Source organism: Petaurus breviceps, unplaced genomic scaffold (genome assembly GCF_028583685.1).
Source record: "Petaurus breviceps papuanus isolate PSGF00001 unplaced genomic scaffold, PetGlider_PUasm1.0 91133, whole genome shotgun sequence".
In the NCBI taxonomy this organism is placed as follows: domain Eukaryota; kingdom Metazoa; phylum Chordata; class Mammalia; order Diprotodontia; family Petauridae; genus Petaurus; species Petaurus breviceps.
The window spans coordinates 32,562,226-32,586,032 of NW_027187419.1; the positions used below are offsets into that span (position 1 = coordinate 32,562,226).

The 23,807-nt window shown below is 38.6% G+C and overlaps 1 protein-coding gene across 4 annotated transcripts in view; it reads right to left on the reverse strand.

Moving 5' to 3' along the window:
• The window catches only part of FAT3 (FAT atypical cadherin 3), a 760,616-nt gene that overhangs the window by 285,589 nt on the left and 451,220 nt on the right, over positions 1-23,807 (reverse strand). The gene's annotated exons all lie outside the window — the stretch shown is intronic.

Below are 23,807 nucleotides of genomic sequence, written 5' to 3' on the forward strand. Positions count from 1 at the left end.
GTTTCCTTTGGCCTCCTGGCAATAATAATAATAAATAATAATGATGATGATAAAGTAAAAAAAAAAGCACATATATAACTGCTTGAAGTTTCATAAAACACTTTACAAACATTATTTCATTTTACTCTGCAAAACAACCTTGGGAGGTAGGTGCTATTTTATCCCCATTTTACAGATGAGGAAACAGACAACAGAGGTGAAGTGAGTTTTCCAGGGTCACAACGCTAGTAAGTATCTGAGGCTGCATTTGAACTCAAATCTTCCTGATTCCAGGTCCCTTGTGCTAAATAAGAAATAATTCTATTATTTCAAATTTGAATGAATTATTTTTTAAAAAAGTATTAAGTACTTACTATGTACCACCTACTGTATTAATAATATTGCACAGTTACATAAATAAGGACAACAAAGCACTTTCATCATAAAAACTGTGAGGTAGTTGAACAAGCACTGAAGTTAATTAGCACCAAAGAATATGAGTTCATATCCTAGCTCTGTCTCCTATACTACAGCTGTGTGATCTCAGGTTATTGCTGACCCTCTCTGATTCTCAGTTTCTCCATCTGTAAAATGAGGGTTAGATTAAATAACTTCTCCCTTTTTGGGGTGAGGGGAATGCAATTGGGGTTAAGTGACTTGCCCAGGGTCACACAGTCAGTGAGCATCTGAAGCCAGATCTGAACTCAGGTCTTCCTGACTCCAGGGCCAATGTTCTATCCACTGAGCCACCTAGGTACCCTTGACTAAATAAATTCTAAAGTCCCTTTCAGACTCTTGATCTATGACCGTATAAGCCCCATTTTAGAGGTAAAGAAACTGAGTCTCAGACAGGAACAAATCATTAACAAATATCAGAGCAAGGATCTGAACACAGGGATTTTCTGTGCTGTAATGAAAACATCATCTCTCAGAAGTCAATACTGTCTGCTTCATTGTATATTATTCATTCCTGCCAAAACTGTTATAAAATCTGGGCCACTCTAGAGCTAACTATAAATCAGTCAGTAATTTCCATTTTGCACCATTTGACCCCTAAACATGGGAGCATGAAGTTTAGGGTTGCCCTTGGATACAGCTGGGGAAGGGGCAGGGCTGGGGGCTTTTTCTGTAGCCAGCCTAAGGCAGTGAAGGGGAGATCTGGGTACATAAAGACTCACACAATTCCAGAGGTGAAAGGGACTTCTGAGGCTTCTAGTCCAGCCCTGTACCTGAGCAGGAAACCCTGCGGCAGCATCCATTATTAGTGGCCATTTATAGACAGTCACCATATGCACACTAGACTGGACTGTGATTTAATAAGACAGGCAGTTTGAAGCAGTAGAAAGAATGTTTGTACATGGGGTCAAACCTGACTTTGAATCCTGGCTTTGTCACTCCTTATCTGACCTTGGGGAAGCCATTTAAAGTTGTCTATAAAACGAAGGAATTGGGTCAATGGTTACTAAGATTATTTTTATCTGTGAATCCTATGACTGTACCATTAACCCTTGTGCCTTCCCTGATCTAGACTTGGGGAAATGACAGAGATCTGAAGGATTCTTAAGAGAGCTGAAGTGGTACCCGAATTCCCCTGTGGCTCTTGGCCTATGATGGAGAATGTCTCATGTTCTGGACTAAAGTTGGATCACAATGAAAGTACTCAAGCTAAGAATAGCTTATACCCATAAAAGTGCCTCGGTCTAAAAGAGAACCCAGGTTCAGGGACATTTCTGACAAAAAGCAAATATATCCTCTAGGCTGAGGACCACAGAAGCTCCAGTTGCCCTGGGCTTCTGGTGTGACAAGCCCATGTTCATGTGGCATCTTAAGGAATGGAGCACTAAGCGTAGTGTCTGAGAGTATCTGTCACACTTATTCTTTCAGATCAACCTTCACTGAAACCGAAGGATTATGTGGGATTAATACTGTCTTGTTGCCTTTACAAGAGGAGAAGAAATTACTTAATATCTGTCTGGAAACTTTCAAGCCACAGAGTGATAAATACATGTTTGGTAGTTATCCATGCAATGCTTTGCCAATCCTCAATTAGGAAACAAGAGTCTGTCAAAAACCATCATTAGCTCCCCAACAGGAACACTTGTTTTAGGGGTGGGAACGGAATAAAAAGAAGGGAAAAAAACCTACTATCATATGAAAATTATTTCTTGCTGATGTAAATATGTGCTGACTTTCTTGTTGGGATAAAGCAAGATGAACCTTCAGTTGCCCTCGCAGGAGCATGGGCTTCAAGCCAGTAGGACAGCCATGCTGTGCCCAGAACAATAATAGAGATGACAGCCAGTTTTTGCACTAGGGGCTGAAATATCAAACTGGATCAGTTATGCATCCTGATGTCAACGAATGGTGCCAACTTGCCAGATTTTTCAGACAACTGGATGGGCAGCTTGGTGATCAGCACCCTGTGTCTGAGGGTTATAGCTACTTTGGGGAACAGTTTCCTTTGCAGAATAAAGAGGATAATGGTACCAGTGCAGTGTGAGGAGAGGGTAAGGAGTTCAAAAGGCCAAGGCACATCTGGAAGGCATTGTCTCTAACTGAAATTGTAAGCAGCCTGCCACCCTCGATGAAGTTTTCCATAAGCAACAGGCTAAATGGATGGGGGAACTACTGGGGACTGGAGATGAGCATCAAAATGTCAGTAACGGGCAAGGAGGGAAGGAAGGAAGGCTAGGGGATGAGGTATTCATCATCATCACCATCACCACCATCATCATCATTAGTAGTAGCATTTATTTAGTCCTTTAAGGTTTGTTTAGGTTTTTTTTTTCCTAGTCATGTCCTACACTCTGTGTGACCCCTTTTGGGGTTCTCTTGGCAAAGATTCTGGAATAGTTTGCCGTGTCCTTCTTTAGCTCATTTTACAGATGAGGAAATTGAGGTAAACAGGGTTAAGTGACTTGCTCAGGGTCACATGGATAGTAGTGTCTGAGGTCATATTTGAACCCAGACCTTCCTAACTATACTCTCTCCACTATGCCACTTTAAAGTTTACAAAATATTGTCTATATGTTATATTATGTGATCCTCACAACAATCCTGTGGGATTGCTGATGTGCTACTATGATTCCATGAAAGGACTTAGGACAATGCCTGGCATACAGCAGTTGCTATCTAATGCTTCTTGCCTTTCCTCTCCCCTTCTCCCCTCCCACTCTGTACTTAAATAATCCATCTACCTAGTATATGTCCAGGACAGGACTTGAACTTAAGATCTCCTGGCTACAGTGCAGGCAAGTTCTCTCTTAGAAGGTACACTAGATCTGCAATCCTTTCAGTGCTGGGGGTATTCTGGTCAGAGTAGCCTATAAACCTTTGTGTGAACTAGAGTGAGGTGGGGGAGTGAATGAGGAAGGAGATAAGGAGATAAGATGTCTACAGCTGCTCAGCACTGGAGCCCCAGTGTTTCTACCAGCTGGTGAAAGGCATCTTTTGGGGCCAGCTTCAGAAACTGAGTAGGATCTCTGTGTATCCTGTGGGGTTTCTGTGTGTTACAAATCACAGTCCTTTACTGATGACGCCAAGGGAGAATATGCTAAGAGACGGTCTGATCTGGGGGCTGAGAGTGTGAGCAGAAGATAATAGGTTTAGGGTTTCTATCCTTCACAACTGAGAAAAATCCCTCCCTCCAGATTTCCTGGCCATGAGGGTATAGTTATGACAGACTGGAATGTTCCTGAAACTACTCAAGGCAAAAGCGAAAACACAGCTCATGTCCTAAATGACATCTGTCTGTGGTAGCATCCTTGATTTCTAAAGGCTTCTTCGATGTTTAACAAATACAAGCTCCACGTGTGAATAGCTCGGCAATGCCTGCTTCTGTGGACCATAACATCCGTACAAAGATGCAGGTGCTGTGTGGGACACGGACACAAGGATACATTGTCAAATCTCTAGGGATGCTACCTCGTAATGCTTACATGAAAATTTCAGGTCTACAAATACACCCATTTTGTTCTGCACACACACACACACACACACACACACACACACACTTCAGGATTTCAAACGTATAAGAAACTGATTGGTTTGGTGCCCTTTAGACTGTTGCAGATCCCATCCCCTAGATATCAGGATGAGATCGCCTTCATAAGCTGCTCTGGCCAACAGAATTCATTTCCTGGTGGCCAATATCTGATGACAAGTGTCACCTATGGTTACATTTGGCCCTAGACCACTGATATTTATGTACTCCACTGCCAGGTCTGTACTCAAAACCTGTGCAGCTTGACAAGACCTACAAAGAGCTTGTGGGAATTAGTGCCACCCCAGTAACACAAGGCACTGAAGTAGTTCATAGAAGCATATAAGCTGAATATATTCCTGAAGAATAAAATGTCCTACTATTTCTAACATAAAATTGTAAGAAGCCATGAAAACATAGCCAAAAAAATCCCTATGGAAAAATCTCAGGGAAATTCAAATCCAGCCTGCCTGGATAAACTGGATGTGGAAATGGCTGAATTTAAATAAAAACCCACAAAGCTATAAATTTAGCAACTGGCTCTTTAAGGACAAACAACAGTTACTGGGGTTAAAGAATCAGAGAATCAAAGAATTCTTTTTTGAATTCTGAGCTGGATGGGACCTTGGAGATCACCTGGTTCCACATTCCCATAGGCTAAATACTGAGTAGACAAAAGCAAACATCTAGAGGAATGACTGGTTCAGGTCTGATACAGGGACAGCGGCACAATTGGGAGCAGCACAGTATTATCCTTAAATCATAACAAGGACAACTTCAATGCCTTATATCTGGCCAAGGTTTTATAGCTGACAATAAGCTGCCGTTTCTGGTATCTGCTTATTCTTTTTTTTTTTTTTTTTTTAAGCAATCGGGGTTAAGTAACTTGCTCAAGGTTACACAGCCAGTTATTTCTGGGTGTGGTGCTGAGTGTCTGAGCCCGGGATTCGATCTCCAGGTCGTCCCAACACTGGAGCTGGTGCTCTTACTCGCTGAGCCACCTGGCCGCCCCTAGGTATCTGCTTATTCTAACAACAACCCCGCCAACAAAAACCCAAGTGTTCCGAATTCTGGTTTGGCATCCTTCGTTACCATATTGATAAAACAAGGACCACTAAGTTGAGCTGGAGATCCTGCTGTAACAAAAAAGCAGCTTTAGCACCAGAGAGAAAGCTCAGCTCTACAGGACAGTCCAAACCTTCAGAAACACGGTCTGCATCCCGTCTTCAGTCAAATGAAACAACTCCACAAAATGTGACCATATGTCGTGTTTCTCACCTTCACTATTTCCCACCCTTTAAAATATTCTGTGCAATCCACCACCTTCTATCATACTTTGAGAAATGGTTAGGAATAAGTATCAGATGCAGATTCAAAGCCAGCAAATAAAAAAAGGGGAGAGGATAAAGAGAAAGGTAAATAAATGGGAGTCAGAAGAAATGGTCCTTGACACTAATCAGCAAATGGGTTCCCCATCATTAAATGTCTTCTAGAAAATGCCAGATAATCAATTTGGGGGGACGCTGTAGAGAGGACGCTTTGGGTCAAGTCAGACGATCTCTTCCACCTCTGAGATGCTGAATTTATGAACCTTGCTCACATTCATAGTGGTGTTTATTTGATCCTTATTAGACTATAGGAAGGTGGCATAGTAGACAGAGTACTGGTAAGGAATACTGGATTTGCCTCAGACACTTGGAAGCTAGGAGATCCTGGTCAAGTCAGTTTATCTCTCTCTATCTCAACCTCACATGTAAACTGGGGAGGACAATGACACATACTTCACAGAGCTGTTACCATGATCAAATGAAACAGTTTATGTTAAGTTCTTTGCAATTCTTAAAGCATTATACAAACGTTTTCAGGTCAGTCATTTTTTTTTTCAGTCCTGTCCAATGCTTTGTGATCCCATTTGAGGTTTTCTTGACACAGATACTGGAATGGTTTGCTGTTTCCTTCTCCAGCTTATTTTTATAGATGAGGAACTAAGGCAGACAGAGTGAAGTGACTTGCCCAGGGTCACACAGCTAGTAAGCTTCTGAGGCCAGATTTGAACTCAGGAAGATGATTCTTCCTCACTCCAGGTCCGGCATAGCTCTAGTATCAGCAAATAGAATTATTGGCATTACAACAAACTCCATGACAGAAGTGTTTTTCCCACAGAACCTATTGGAGAACCCGGGACAAAGGAATATTTGATGAATTGAAAACTAAATCCATCTTCCTGCAAAACTGACCGTATTCTACCTATCCAAACATTTCTCATTAATCTCAAACACTGTCTTCACGTCTCTTATTCCAAAAAACTCTGTTTTAGTCACTCACCCTTTTAAATACCAACTCATAAATTCTTGCTGTTCTCTCTGCCTAGAATAAATGACAGTACTCTCTCTCTCTCATGTCTGTTTTATCCTGTCATCCTTTCTAGATTCATAAGCTCTTTGAGGACAAAAATTGTGTCTTATTTATTTTTGTATCCCATACATAGTACCATCCCAGAGAGTTTGGGAACATAGAAGACATTCAGTAACTGATGAACTGAGTCAAAGTACTGTTTTAGAAAGATTATTATGGTGTCTTTGTGCAAAATAAATCGGACAGGACAAGACACTGACTTCAGGAAAATAAACTCACATTTTATGACTGATTGAAGTAAAATAAGTGAATGGGCTTCCCTTCCAAACCCTGTTATTTTTATAGCCTGTAATATCTGATTTGTATATATCTCACTGTATATTTATGTGAAAAGAAAAGAAGTTCTCTTACTGAATGAGTGTCTGGTCTGATGTATGCGGGAATTTGAAGTAAAGTGGAGAGAATGCTGGATCTGGAGTGAGGAAGATTTGAATTCAAATCCAGCCTTCAACACTTACTAGCTATATGACCCTGGGAAAGTCATTTAACCTTTGCCTGACTCAGTTACCTCAACCATATAATGGAAACAATGATAGCACCTACCTTACAGAATTGCTATGAGATTTAAATGAGATGATATTTGTAACACCTGGAACCCATCCTCCTCCCCCTCCCCCCATCCTAGAATAGGAGGAAAATAAATCTCTTTAAATTGTAAGTGGATTGGACTGAGTCCTCCATTTGCTAGATAAAAACATCTATGTTACCAACCCCCCAGAGTTATTTAGAATCATAAAAAGTTATTGATGAAAAAAACTAGAGCCTAGTATTGATGAAAGTCACACACAATAAGAAAAGTGCGAGGGGCTAGGCAAACAATACATTTCTCCAGACACAGTGCTGTTTCCACTAAGCAACACTGCTTCTGGTGAGAACCAGATGAGATGCTGTGGCACCTTGTTCCCTATCTCTATGTTTGCTTTTCTCACTGTGTTTATCACAATCTTAAAAAAAACAAACAAACATGTTACTTATTTTTTTAAGGTTTCATCTCAATGTTCTGATATCCTACTGTCAAACTTTCATTATTTCATGTTAAACAAGAAGATATACATGCAAGACAGTCTGGAGAAAGGTAGGGGCACAGACACTATTTGTTAAGGGAATGTAATATTTAAGAGGTGACAGAAGAATTCAAGAGGAAAGGAGATCAAGGATAGTTAGAAAAATATAGAACCATAGAAACTTAAGAATACCGATTTGAAGGAGTAAAATTAAAAAAAAAAGAATCCAGGCACTAGATTTAGAAGTAGAAAGCCTGGGTTTATAGACCAGCTCTGCCACTTACTTCCTATGTGACTGGACAAGTCTCTTAATCTCCCTAAGCCTCAGTTTACCCATTTGTAAAGTGAGAGGTTTAGGATAGATGGCCTCTGAGGTCCATTCTAGCTCAAGTGTTGTGATTCTGTGATCATACCATACCATATTTATCGATTAATTTTAAAACTCTGAGATAAAAGTATGGACCAAGAACAAACCAAAATGAACCTCACAGACTGTGGAGCAAAGAAAGCAACAATGAGAGTGGGCATGAAACTGGAGGAGCCTCGTCCAATATTGACTTTATCATAGTAACACTATGAACATGGCCCTTTAAGGCTGCTTACCAAGCCTGCAGAGGACATGGCAGGAGCATTATTACCTCTATTCGACAGATGGGGAAATTCAGGCTTGCAAAAGTTGTAAAATGACCAGGATCACATAGCAGTGTTTGAAGAAGTCCTTAGCATCAGGCCTTCTGACTCTTTCAATTAGAAAATGATAACCTATTTGGCCTAAACCCAGAATTAAGCCTTTTCTCTGGTCCAAATCCCAGTAATCACTTGATACTCCAAATGCTTGGAGATGGGTATCATTTCTACCCTGTATTGGATGAACAGATTGCAAACAGGCAGTATAAACTGCAACTATTTTACATAATCAAATCCAACTGTATAATACACACACACAATTCTATTCACTGACACACTACTGGTTTGAGCTCAACTGAATCTGACAAACTTGTATACAATCTAGCTTTTGTGCTTAGTCTTCTTTGAAGGTGAGTAATCACCATCTTACCTTCCATCTCTCTCCATACCAATAATAACTGTTCCTTTAACCCTCATTGTACTTTTCATCTCCTCACTTCTTTTCGTCTGCTGTACAAGCCCTAGTTGGCCTCCATGCCCAATCTCTATTCCATGATCATGTTCAGGGCTGCCCTTTCCAGAATCCTAGAGTCCCTCTCCCAACTTTCTCCTCTGCCAATTACCAGTTTCTACTATTATTTTTTTAATTCCCAGTTCTTGGCCTTCCATTCTTGTGCAACAATCAGAGAGAGCTTTGTTGATAGGGTTTACACAAATTCATGTTATCTAGTCCTTAGTTGACTTTTCACAGCTGTTCAGAAAGCCTTTTGCTACATCTGATTCACACCCTACCAGATTGTTCACAGTGATGCTTCCAAATCTTTTCTACACTCCTCAATACTCCAAACTATGCATCTTCATTTATTTTCCCCCAATCATCTTAACCCAAAACAGGTAGCTCTTCTTTCCTAAGCTATATACCTAGGCTCTTCATCTCATTCTCTCTGACCTTCCTTCCCAGGTTCTTGTTCTATTGAGAATCATTTGATTTCCTCACCTTCCTTCCCCCATTCTTCCCTTTCTTTTACTTTGGTAACTGTCTTCCTTTCCACTGGGACAAACATTATGGTGTAGTAGAAAATACATTGTACTCTCTTCTTATGAAATTATTCATGATATTAAATATTAATATAAAACACTAAATTTATTTAAACTTCCTTATATATAATAATTTAAAATAAAATAAAATATATACTATTAAATATTATTAATCATCATTATTATTAAATTCTAGTCAGGAGAGATGATTTTTAGTCCCAATAATGTAATTAATTAGTTGTGTGCCCTTGGGAAAGTCATTTAACCTCTTAGAGACTCAGTTTCTCCTTCTGTAAAAATAAATACTGGGTTAGTTGTAGTTAGGATAAAAATATGTGAGTCTGCTGGAAAACTGTACAGTCCTAGCAAATGTAGGTTATTGTTATTCTATCTCCATCCCTTTTCACTGGGCATTTCTGCACTTCGAGATAATAAGAATACTTGAAAGAAAATCAGGGAAACTGACTTCCATTCTGGGCTTAAAATCTCACCTTCCCCTGCATAAAGTAGAAAGAATGCTGTCAGTTGGCTTGCTCACAAAGGTGTTGAAAAAAAATTGATTCCCCTAAGAAGTCTTTCATTCTGGGTGAAAGAGACTTGAATTAAGCTCTTAAATCATTCACTTCCACATTGAATCATGAAGATACATAATGATATCTTTGGGATATCTTTGCCATTTACAACACTGAAGCTATTAAGGCATCCCTCAAAAGAGCTGCTGGTCCAAGAGTGTAATTTAAGAAACCATCCCTGATTGCTGAAGGGAAATATATAACAGAATTGTAAACAAGTAGGAAGGACAAGCCCCCATTTGGTTAAGTAAAAATGAGGGTTGGGTCTTAGGGAATACTAGAGATCATCATTTCTTGATGAGCTCCTGAACACTTAATAAAAGAATACTAATGATGATGAAGTCTGTAGCAGGTAGAAGATAAGATTTGGAACTATTATTAGCTCCGTGGCAATGGGTAAATGACAGTCTCTCAAGTCCTAACCTCAGATCTGCACCTGTAGAAAGGTAATCACTCTGGTTCTACCTACTTCATGGAATTGTGATGAATGGACAAGATTTTGTACCTAAAGTTCTTTTCTACTGGAAAGGACTAAATACATGTGAAGTATTGTTACACTAACTACTACAGTATTACCCTGGATAATAGCACCTTCTCATTATAGCTGGTGCTCAAATTTTTTAGTTAATCAATTCATTGTGGATTCAAAGGATCCTAGAGCTAAAAGGAATCTAAGAGATCATTTTGCCTAATTCCTACTCAAAGGACAAAACCTGTTTACTACATTCCCAACAAATGGCAGTGAACATGTGCTTAAAGACTTTCAGAGGCTGCCTTAGGTCACATTCATTTTTTTTTATTTCTTCCTCATTGCACTTTTTATTTAAATGGAGGATATTGAGCAAAAAGCCCTATATATTTTTTTCACATAAACCTTTTCACCATGTCTTCCACACCCTTGATTTATGCAGTTTACTTCTTAAACTCAAGCACAAGATTTTATAGCTATCCCTGATACATTTCATTTTGTTAGCTCCACCCTTCTCTAGACAATCAACAATTTGGAGAATGATAATTCTGTCCTCTAGAACTTTAGTAATTCCTTTCAGGCTTTGTGCCATCAAGAAATCTCAGGTCATTGATAAAAATGCAGAACAGAATGGAGCCTAATGGTGCACCTTGTTAACCCCCACCCTTCTGGGGAGGGGTAAGGAGATAGACATCTAACTATCTGACTTGGAAAAAAATCTCTCCTTCCCTAATTAGCCAATTCAATCATTAGATACTTCTAATGATTAGATTTTTTGCAGCTTTTAAGTTTCTATTTACTACTCCTAATTCTTCTTCTTGGGGCTAAGCAAAACAAGACCACCACTTGTCTATAGGGATGAGAGTCCTTCAATATTTGGAAATGGCTATCACGCCCACCCTTAGCCCTGACTTTTTTGGGGGCTATATGTCCCTGATTTTAACTGATTCCTATAAAGCATGGTCTCTAGGCTATTCCCCAATCTGAGGGTCCTCTCAGAAACTGCAGTATGTCAGTATTACTCTTAAAATGGGGTGCTCAGAAATCAATACAACATTACTTGAAATGATGGTAGGACACACAAATGAAGGTGTACAATAGGAATTTAGGAACACAAAGCTAACATGGGTGAGGTTGATTGTAATACTCACACCCAAAATGAGAGAAATCTTTTATAATAAATAACATTGAATAAAAAGATAGTAGCTTAAAATGCGGGAAAGGGTAACGAGCATTTATATCACACCTACGGTGCCAGGCACTGTACTGAGAAATTTCTTTTAAACAAATAACTCATTTGCTCCTCACAAGACCCCTAAAAAGTAGGGGCTATCATTGCCCCCCATTTTATAATTGAGATTGAGACAGAAAAGGTGAAGTAATTTGTCCAGGGTCACACTGCTAGTAAGTGTCTGGGACCATATATGAAATCAGGTCTTCCACCCCAATGATATATCCATTGAATCACTTGCTTCCTCTTAATGTGAAAGCCATATTATTCCTTGAAATTAAAAAAAATAAAGACTTAGAAAGGACACTGACTGTTTCTCATTTAAACAATAAAGATAGGGGCTATCAAGTCTCAAGCCCAGTATAGTGCTAATATTTGATTGTTTTTTTTTTTAATTAAAATTATATGATACTCAACAGAAAACCCAATAGCTGTTATGGGTCTCATTGACCCTGATAATTTTTTAAAGTTATTACTTTTGTAGGGCATCCCTGCCACATTATGTCTGGTAAATGTCTGAAGGAAGTTTCTGAAAACTACTTAAAAACACACACCCACAACTCACCAGTCTAGATAACCTCATAGGTCCAATTTATAAATATAATATTTGGAAGCAAATTTTTTTTTTCCTTTCACTTCAGCTCAATTCATTCAATGAATATTTATAATCCCTTACTATATGTAGTGGTAATAAGCCTATCCTTCCCTTCCCTCCTAAGAATGGCAGAGGACAGATAACAGATACAGTAATAATAAAGATAATTCTATTGCATACATAATGAAGAAGCCTTGGGATAGCTCCTTCATCTACTCTCTGTCCACAGCAATGTATCATCACAAGCCAGAAGTTTCCTTTTGGTACTTTTAATAAGGAGGGCCTTGTAGCAACAGCTAAATTCTTTATGCCTCTGTCACTGGATACCCAAGATCCCAAAGAGCTATTATTAAGAATAATGTAACTACCTTTTATTGAAAGATTTTTGGGGGTCATAGGACAGTACAGTTTTTACCAATGTTTTTAACACAATAAAGGTGGGGGAACAGGGTGAAGTCACATTAAATTAAATGTAACAAGGATGATGGATTTAATTGTAACCTAGCTGTAACTGAATTAAATAGCAGATCTGTTACCAGAAAGATGACAGTGTAAAAGAAAAATAGACAGAAAGCAGCAAACATTCTGAAAAATTTGAGTCCTATATAAGTGGATGGAGAGTACTTCAGAGTTTTTCCATATGACTTGCAAAGATTATTGCCTGAATTGAAACTCATGAGCTTTTTTTCCCTCATGTAACTATAACATAATTGCTAAAATAATTTTAATGCATTACCTCCTTCCCTTCCCCCTACTCCTGCCTTCCTACATTCTGCAGTCCAACAAAACTGGCCTTCTTGCACATTCTTATAAAAGGCACCCCATTTTCCATTTCATTGCCTTTACAGAGGTTGGTCCTCATGCCTGGAATGCACTCCCTCCTTTCTTAGTTCTCTGCCTCTTAGAATCTTTAGCATCCTTCAAAATTTAAGTCAAGTACTACACCCTATATGAAGCCTTCCCCCTCAGTTGTCAAGTGACTCTCCATGAAAATTACTTTGTATTTCATCAATCAATTAACAAGCATTTATTAGGCACCTACTAAGCCTAGGCATCTTTATATATTTTATTTATACTTATATAATATGTACATATTACCTCCCCCCAAATAATTCAATGTCTTGAACAATAAGGACTATCTCATTTTCTTGTGTGTATTTGTATCCCCTAAAAAATTAGACACTAAATAAATGCTTGTTGATCAATGGGCATGAGACAGAGACTTTAGGTCACTGTAGAACATTCAGTAGAATTCCATTATAATTTTACATTTATAAAGTACTTTCTCATAATCTTGCAAACTAGCTCATGCTTTTACAAAGAGAAAAATGATTCTCAGAGATTAAATGACTGCTCCATAGTCACATGTTTAGTAAGTCTAATAGAAGTAAAACCTGAATCCAGATCTTCTCATGAAAAATATAACAAACTCCACTAGGATTGCTTGTGAAAATTGAGCATGGACATGCTAAAGATCAAATTAGATTCCTCGAACTGTAACAGCTACATTGACTAAAAGCCTAGCCTTATTTCAGTTTGCCTAGTTGAGACTTTGTTCTTACAAAAGGATATCACCTGAGTAGTGCCCATTTCTGTTAACTCCACAAAAGAAGGCTGTGGTAGGAAGAGAGAAATCTGGCAATCAAAATTAACCACTATGAAACATGGCATGGAGACATATGAATTATAGTGCAGCAAATATGGCTTGAGAAGTGATTGTCCCCTACAGTTTGGTTTTTCCCAGTCCTTGGAGAAGAGCGTTCATGACTTTACAGGGGTGAGGGAAAATGGAGAGGGGTATCACTGTCATCAATTATTACTTACCAAGACCCTCACAAGAGCAAGGTGCTGAACTCCTAAATCCAGTGGAGAGCAATAAACATGATTCAAGGGTTAGGAAATGAGATTTATGAGGGAAGGTCAAAGCAACTAGAGTTATATAGCCAAGAGAAGAGAAGACTGACAGGTGATTTAATGGTCTTCAGATATATGAGGGGCTTTATACAAAGCATGGTGAGCAGCTGTTCCTTCTAGCTACTGAGGACCGTTGAGGAGAAAATGGGATTAAACAATAGCAAGATGAGGGGCTTAAGTTAGTAATAAACGGAGGATTTCTTGACAATACTTATTATTGACTGAGGATGAATGCCTGGAGACAGAGGAACAGGTTACTAAGGGAGGTTTTAAGCATGCCCAGAAATCTTAAGTAATATACTGGAATAAAAGTACAGTAGTAACACCCTGAAAAAATACTGGAAGGTTATGGGCAAGCTATATCACATACCTGGTAAACAAATGACTGACTATTATTATGGTATCCTAAAATTCTCCCCATTTTTGCCCCCAGATAGTATTATACTTGGGTTTTTCCATTTGATCTGGCATAGCTACAGGGGCAGGCGTGATGAGTGATGTTCAGCACTCACTGAGTTACAGCTGAATAGAACAGGACCCAGCTCTTCCAAGACTGGCATGAAGAGTCGAGGAAGATTGTCCACAAAGACACTCAGTTCCCTAGGATAGACTCATGATAATGTCTACAGGCAGATGACTAAAATGATGAGTGGAGATACAATGGCAAGGGGTGATATGAAAAAAATGGAATCATAATCAAAAGTCCTGGGTTCAAGTTCCATATTAAAAAAAAATTCTCCATATGAGTCATTTAAAACTTACCTAAACTCCTATGTATTAAAGTTCTACGTGACCAGAGTTCAGACTGAAGAAATCTAGGTCAGTTTCTACCTATAATTATAATTTCTTCCAGTCTGAGCAGATGTCAGAGATAAGACCTTTTCTAAAGAACCTTAAACAAGTGAAGCCATTTAAATGGAATGACTTTAATAAGGATTTCCACACCTATAAAAAAGGGTAATGCATGCCCTACTAATTTTATGGGGTATATGTGAAGGCCAAACAAGATAAAGGAAGTGGGACAGCTCTCCAAATTTTAAAGGGTTTGTAAATCGTAAAAAGCACTACACAAGAGTGAATTGTTGTTATGGTGCTTACTATGACTACAGCTACCAGTATAGGAGCACACTATTTTTTAAAAAGCTTTTTATTATATGGATTCCAATAGTCAGAGGTCAAATTATACCTCTAATTAGAATAATCACAAACAATAAAAGGCCAATATTATGTTAGGTTGCAACCCAACATATGTCAAGTTCAACAAAGCCAATGCTAATAGGACTCTGACAGTATTTTACACTTTTCCCTGCCTGACTTGTTCTAATTCTTTCGCCCTTTGTAAATTTAACAGCAGCAGCAGCAGCAAACATTTATTTAGTACTTATACTGGGCCAGGCACTGTGCTAAGTACTTTACAATTAGCATCTCATTTGATTCTCACAACCACTCTGGGAGGTAGATGCTATCCTCATCTTGCAGATAGGGAAACTGAGGCAAACAAAGATTTAAGTAACTTGCCCAGAGTGACACAGCTAGTAAGTGTCTGAGCCTGGATTTGAACTTAAGTTTTCCTGACTTCCAGGTACAGTGAGTGTTCTGTCCACTGTGGCATCTAGCTGCCCCAACATCCCTTACATCCAGACACAGGAACACCATTCAACAACAGAATTATTCAATAGAATTGCACTGAGTATAAGTCTACTCAGTATTTCAGGACATAGTCTGACCTATGTCTGACACATCCGAGTACATATGAGCTTGTCTGGGCTCTGCTTACTTAATATGGTCCACTTATCTGAGGCAAATCACAACTTCTCTGGGCCTCGGTTTCCTCTTCTGCAATATGGGAACTTAGGATTATATGACCTGTGAGGTCCTTCCAGTTCCAAATCTACTAATGCTATGGCTTTTGACTAGTTTGGCTATTTTCCTTGAGGTCATCCTCACTGTGTTCTGGGTACCATATCAGCAAAATTCTTGGACCTTTGGGAAACATAATACGGGATGGATATTCAATCTTTTTTTTTCTCTGAACAATAGTTTTGAATAGCCTAGGATGAGCTAGAAGGGTCTATAGGGAGATTGTAGCATGACACCCCTCCCATCACACATACATACACATACATATACACATAGATTCTCTACATATATAAACATTTATACACATATACATACATACACATATACACACATGTATATACACACTCTATATATATAGATACACACAAACACATACACACATACCTAGAAAAATGAAATGACTTAAGATCACACACAGAGAAAGAAGCTGCAAAGCCCGGATATGAAACCAGATCATCTGACTCCAAAGAGCTTTGCAGCTAAAAGTCATATAAATGAGAATTGTGAGTATCCTGTAAGCCACTAGCCCAGTTCAGCAGGTAATTCAAAGGAAAAAATAGAGGTCTGGTGTTTTCTATCAAGTCAGGGAGGATAATTAAAGTTCTAAATGCCTCTGGGCCATAAGTTTTTGGAACCCTCAGTGAATAGTATCTGTGACTAATATGTCCTAGGAAAAGAATGAAATGGAAAATTAAAATAGTACAGTCTACATTACTAGGCAAGATTAAAATAGATCAGAAATATCCACTGAAAAATAGGTTACATTATTATAAGGCATTGAGGTTTGCAAAGTGCTTAACATATATCATTTGATTTTCCCAATGGTCCTCTGATAGGTATTTATGTAATATGCATTTAACTTTTTTTTTTTGCCTGGAGACACATAATTTCAGTGAGATTCCTCCCGGGGGGGGGCACTCTCTTTATCACTGGGCGGGGGGGAGGGAAAAGCACATTTACTGAGAGATTTAATGACTTAAACAGGTCACAGAGCTGCTCCCAGTCCTGGGGCCCTATCCTTGTGATTGGTGAGAGTTCATCACATCTCACTACCCTACCCCAGCCTCCTGAACTGTGCACTCTAACACCTTACTTGCCATACCTCCACAGGTACTCCACCATACTCTTTATATCTCTTATTTTGGGAATAGCAATCAGATCATCCTTATGATTCCTGGAAAGGAGATGTCAGTCAATTGTCCAGTGACTCTATTCCTCATATCTTTGACTTCCCAGAGTAAAACATGGATTGTGTGTGTGTGTGTGTGTGTATAAACACACACACACACACACACACATATATATATATATATACTTCAGATGCACATAAATGTTCTTGGAGTCACATATGAGAGCTGAGTACCAGGTAGACACCAAAGGGAGATGAGCAGTCCTGAAACTCGGTAAGCTCTCACTTCAGACATGCTAGTCCTCCCTGAACACCCCATGGCAGGGATTTCTGAGTTTTTTTATATTTACATTTCCCAGTACACAGCATATATAGTAAACATTTAAATGCTTTTTCATTCATTCACATGTCAAAGGTAGGCCCTGCATCTGGGTCTTCCTGATTCTATGGCTGGCTCTCTATCTTCAATGCCGCATTGTCTCTCATTACTTTTCCAATCTCCTTCCACCATCATAAATAATCAAACAGAATTTAAAAGATTGTAAATGAATTTCTCCAGTTCACCCAACTACAAATTGCTTCAGGTAATATTCAAATCAAGTCTTTTCCACTCCAGAGACACTAATTGCCTCAGTATTGGCCATTCATAAATGGTATAGGGATCTCTTTCAAGGCATAGGACAAGGTCAAACAATCACATGCCCAGTGCCTAGACCACCACTGTACTTCAAGTCCAAAAAGGGCAGACTGGTGGCTGGCCTTACTGTTTTAACAGGAGAAATAAAATGAACCAGAAAGACCTATCAGGAAAGCCTCCCTTGGAGATTAACCAACCAGATGGTTCACTCAAGGTGAAAAAAGGTTTACAGCATACGTATTTTTACGGTTAGGGACTTAAAGACGAAAACAATCACAAAACCCCTGACTTATGACCAGTGCTTGTTTTGGTTATTTACCATCTAGTTTTTCACAATTCCTGGCAGAAAGTTCCCTGCTTTAATGTCTGATTCGTAAGCCAAGCATCTAGGTCCACACAAACTGGTTTGTTTTTTCTTCACAAAAACAACAAAAAATATAAAGGCAAGAGGTATAGGCTGGACTACATTCTAACAGTCCTAAGGCATTAGATTTGGTTATGGTGAATTAGGCTCTAAGTATAGCTAAGTGACTTTCCCCCCTCTTCTTCTTAACCAGTTGGGGAAGAGGAGAGGAGAGCTGCCCCTCACCCACCCACATGGACGTGATGACACTGGAATTTTTTTTTTTTAATGCACAAAAGGAATTTACAAATACAAACCAGCAAGGTAGTTCTGCAGGTGATTTGGAATTTATGTACTTTTTAAAAAAGCAAGCAAAATGAAAGTGAGACAATTTTATATGCAATCTACTTTTATCATTGCATTGTGTAACATGGAAATGTTCATTTTTGTGAGTTTAAGTTCAGAATAAAAAAGGATTAAACTAAAAAAAACCTAAATGAGTTACTATCCTCATTCTCAGTCTTCTCATTTGTAAAAGAGATAATACAAACTGTCCACCCAGCTCACACTGTTATTGTGAGGACAAAAAAAAATCTCTTATTAGAAAGTATTTTAAGAGAATTAGAATGCTTCAAAACCAGTAGCTTATTTATTCTCCTATCTCAGTGGAATTCTATGGCAATTCATTATATATGAGAGGTTTTACAGATTGCAGAATTCACTCACACATCGTTACACACATCTATAATCCCTACCCACACACCCAATTTCTTTAAAATCCATTAAAATTACATGATTATTTCAGTTTGAAGACCATTTCATTTGAGGAGATGCAAAATAGTAGCTGAAGAGTTGTGTTTCCCTTCCAGCATTTCAATATTTTACCATTTGCCCCAAGCAATGGGCTGATTTCTTCCTTAGCATTCCTATTCTCAACACACCAGAAAATGCCAAGCTGTTGTTGCACACCTCGGCTGAATCTAGGCTTTGGACTTTCTGACACACTGTTATGGGTTTGTGTCGCATTTTTTTTCTTTTTCTTAATGTTCACGTTTTTTTGAAGCGTGCCCTTTCCCGGATTTGAAAGTAAAGAATCAGGCTTCAAAAACTCTACTGGGGCTGTTACTTCCTACCTAGGTGAATCATTGAACCTGAGAAGCTTAGGAATTTCACCTGCAGAATCAAAGGATGGACCACTTGGTGTTTGAAATCCCTTTTATTTCTAAATATTTATATTCTTTTTTTTTTCTTTTTGGAGGGGGGAAGGTAGGGTAATCAGAGTTAAGTGACTTGCCCAAGGTCACACGGCTAGTTTTTGTGTTGTGTCTGAGGCCGGATTTTAACTCAGCCACCCCTAAATACTTATATTCTTAAAACAGCTATAAATGTACTTTTTTTTTTTTGCCTTTTGGAGGGCAGTTGGGGTTAAGTAACTTGCCTAAGGTTACACGGCTAGTTTTTTTTTGTGTGGGTGTTAAGTGGCTGGGGCCAGAACCGAACTCGGATCCTCCTGACTCCAGGGCCAGCGCTTTACTCACTGCACCACCTAGCCGCCCCTATAAATGTACTTTTTAAGGTCTGTGCTCAATGGAATGCTCTTTTTGTTACCATGATGGTTTCTGTGATTATCACCGCTTTTTCTTTCTCAGAACCATTTGTGAATATATTATCAGAATTATCCTTTAGAAGCATCCCCTGGAAACATCTTCCCTTTTAAAAGTTCTAAGAGAGAGCTGCTATCTATCCTTTTGCTGAACTCTTTGAAATCCACTCTCTTAAAGCCTGGGATACATCCCCTCTCTGGCTATTACAAATTCTCAGATGACCGAGGGACTTTCTCACAGGGTTCTCATTACTTCCACTTGACCAACCAATTCTTCCTCGCTGGCCAGAATAAACTCCAAAGTGGCAGTTTCCCTCTCATTACTCTCTCAGCATTCTGAGGGATGGACCTGTCAAGCAAGGCAAGTTAAGAGTTTTTCAGAGAGTCGACTTTTAATGGAGGAAGGCTTCCATTAGATGCCCAGAGAGTTTGAGCCTATCCCAACACTACTTTATCTCACCTCCCTGACAGCTAAGTTGCCTAATGAGCAATGATCAGCTTTTTTGGGAAAAATACAGGTGCAGGCTCAAGATGAATAGTCCACCATTACAAAGTCAATTGGCTTTAGAAGATGCTGCCCCTATCTTCTTTTCTTTTGAAGAACAACTTCCTGAGTTTGGATTCCTGCAGAAGAGATTTCGCAGGATGATTCTGGTTTCATTGGAAGGGTTCGGAAATGACCTAGCAAGGAATATTTCTAGCCATTAGCATGTGCACCTTCCTTGTTTGGGGAGCTAGTTTCTTCTGTTAATTCATCACATTAAATCACCACTCTTTGTGTGTGACATCATAATAGTCTCTATGGCAACTGTGAATGATATTAAAATCCTGTCTGTGACTAACTAGAAAGGAGAAGCGGGGTGGCAGAGTGGACAATCTCCTAAGTAACAAATACAGTTTTTCCATGGAAACACCCCATTGTGGATGAGAGAAAGACAAGGAGATAATAGACACAGGGACAGAATAGTTTCTAAATATAGAATTTTACTAAGCACTGTCAATTGCGATTTAAAGACTACCATTGTAGCATTCATCTCATGAAAATGATCATGAACAAAAACCTTCTACCCAGCTTAACGTTTTAAGAAATGAGGGCACATTGTGCATTTTTTTATTCCTGTCTTAAAGTCAATTGTCACAAAGTATTTTTAACTGCTCATCAAATGGAAGAAACACAAATGGAGTAATGTATAAGTAATGCTTCGGGCATGCTTTACTTTCAGAAATGCCAATATCTCCAAATCCAAACTTATTAGACAGATAAACTAGAGGGAGGGGTTTAAAGCACACTGCACAAGCCTTCTTGATGCAAACATTCAAATCCACATTCTTTTGAACAGCAAGCTGCCCTAGCACTTTAAAAATGTTTACATATACACATTTCATCAATGTATATTGTGTATGTGTATAGATATGTTTCTATACATACATATGTATATACATGTATGTGTTTGTGTGTATATATATACATATATGCATGTATAGATAGATAGATGTAGATAGTCTGTCTATCTATTTTCTGTTTTGTTCAGTTGTGTCCAACTCTTCATGACCTTACTTGGCAAAGATAATGGAGTAGTTTGCCATTTCCTTTTCCAACTCATTTTACAGATGAGGAAACTGAGGCAAATAGGGTTAAGTGACTTGTTTAGAGTCACATAGCTAATAAATATCTGAGGACAGACATATAAATTCATGAAGATGAGTCTATCTGACTCCAGGGCTGGCACTCTGTTCACTGTGCCACCTAGCTGCCCCCATCTCCCAGTGGCATAATTCAGAACAATTGAACCACATGCAACTTTGCTAGGAAATCTGTTGTATAATAATGATAAGTGAACATTTACATAGCATGTTGAAGTTTTTGAAGCACTACACACACACACACACACACACACACACACACACAATCTCATTCCATCCTCATAACTCTAGGAAGTGGATGCTATTATAACAAACCCTTTACAGATGAGGAAATTGAGTCAAGGGAGGTTAAATTAGGGTCAGGGAGCTTATGGGTCTAAGGAGAGATTCAAACCAAGATCTTCCTACCGACAAGTCTAGTATTTTACTCCCAACAATAGAGCATATCTGTATTTGCCTTTCTCTTACAAGTCATTAACGCGGTATGCAAATATTACTGTATCCATCCAGTAAACCTATGTTTAATGCCACTTAGCCTTTGTAATTCTTTTGATATGCATTCCCTCAGCATCTCCATACAGTTTGCACTGTAGTCACAGAATCCTAGAATGTTATAGCTGGAAAAAGCCTATCCTCAGAGTGAATGACATTCTCATACAAAAGTTTCACAACTAAACAGATCTTGGGGATCAGTGGTTTAGAAGTCTGACTTTCTAAATTGTTGCCAAACTAGGATGGGATTCCATGTCTGTGAAATATCAAAGAACATATGAACTAACTGGACTTCTTGATGTTCCTTCCCCATCAAGGGCAGCTGAGCCACCCTCTATCTCTTTGCTTCTGAGCAGGCCATCACAGTCCAGCACTGCCATGATGCACTCCCTCCTCACCTCAGCCTCTTGGAATGCTCCCTTCCCTTGAAAGCTTCCCCTCAGTGCCAGCTTCTATGAGAGGTCTTTCATGATTCCCCTAATTGTTAGTACTCCACTCACTCAAAATAATTCCATGTTTCCATGTAGAATGCAAACTCCTTCAGGGCAAGAGCTGATTAGTTTTGGCTTTTGTATTTCTGGCCTGTCATAGTGCCTGGCTCATTGCTAGCATTTTATAAGTAAGTGGAATTGAATTGAGTTAGGGATCAAATCTCTCTCCCCTCACCCCATTTTTATAGATTTTTGTCTAGCACTTAACACAGTTCCTGCTGCACAGTAAGTGTACGATAAATGCTTTTTATTCATTCAAAGAGATGAAATGGTAGGGCATGAAATAAAATTCTGATCTCCCTACATCTGTGTTCAGTTACCTGGACACTATCATTTATTTCTTGCTTTAAAATATTCTGATATTCTTTTCATACATGTTTATTTGACTCCTTCTCTCCCCCTGTGAACCAATTATGTTTTTTTTAAGAATAGGCATTATAGTTTAAGTCACAAGTTTCAAGTTTCAAAGCCTTAAAACTTAAGAAAGGAGTCTTTTCCCAAGTGCTCAGTGCAAAACAAATGGTTCTTCAAAGGAGAGGACACCCTTCCTCTCAAGGACACCTTGTGATGTTTCAGCAGTGTATGCTTCTTACAGTAATATTTATCATAAGGAAGTCACCACCCCTGTGCCTCACTACAATCCCTTCTTGGTGCCTTCTGCACTAACCTTTAGCTACAGAGATCTTTTTTCTTATTAATCTAAGATGAATGCTCATTAATGCTAACACCAGCTACACCCACATCAAAAGAAGAGCAGACCCCCAATGATTCCACAACATTTAATTTCTTTTTCCTTAGGTCTTTAAAAGGAAGTTATCCAGTAGATTATCCATAACTAATAAATGTGGATTTGCTAGCTGATTGAAATTCACTGGGTGATGGCCTATGATTATTTTAACAATGCCTCACGTTCGTTAATAAAATTTACTCATCTTTTCTTTTAAGTGTATCTCTGGGTGAATTAAAAGAGTAGTTATATCAAATGGCACTTACTGGGATGAAATGCATTAACAGTGAACATCCACAAAGGGACCTGTAGTACCATGCATAGTTCATGAGAAGTAAAATAACCACATTTAATGGCTGGTAAATCCAATAGAGCAGAATATATCCACACTGACAGCCTCAGTAACAGCCAGTCCATTTACTCTCTATTCCCTTTAACCCTTTGCTTGTTTAAAGGGAAAATCTAAACTCTCTCCAGAATCATTTAATTTCTGTATGGAAACTAAAGTGATATTCACAGCCAGGCATGTTAGCAAAATGTTTTTAAGGCTCTATTAAAATTCTATTAAAAAGAGTGTGAGAGAGAGAGCAGAAGAGAGTGGGCTCCATATGGAAACAGAAGATTGCAGTTCAAAGTCCAGTTTCATTGCTTATGACCTGTGTGATCCTGGGCAAATTCCTTACCTTTTCTGGGCCTGGTTCTTCATCTGTCCATTAAGGAAATGGGGCCAGAGGACCTCTGGGGTCCCTTCCAGCTTTCAATGCATGCTCCTATGAACTATTCACTATTGGGTCAAATAGACTAATTACTAAATAAACCATAGTACCATAAATTTTGAGAAAAAGAACAAACTTAAAAGAGTTTCTATTTCAACCCTTTTATTTTGTAGATGAAAAAACAGACTCAAGGCCATGTACATAGTGGTTAGAGTAAAAATAAAAATAATAATATATTAAGTATATTTAATATACATCTAATGAAATATTATAAAATATTTAATTTATAATAAAATATTTAATAAAAATACTAAATAATAATAAAATATTTAATAAAAA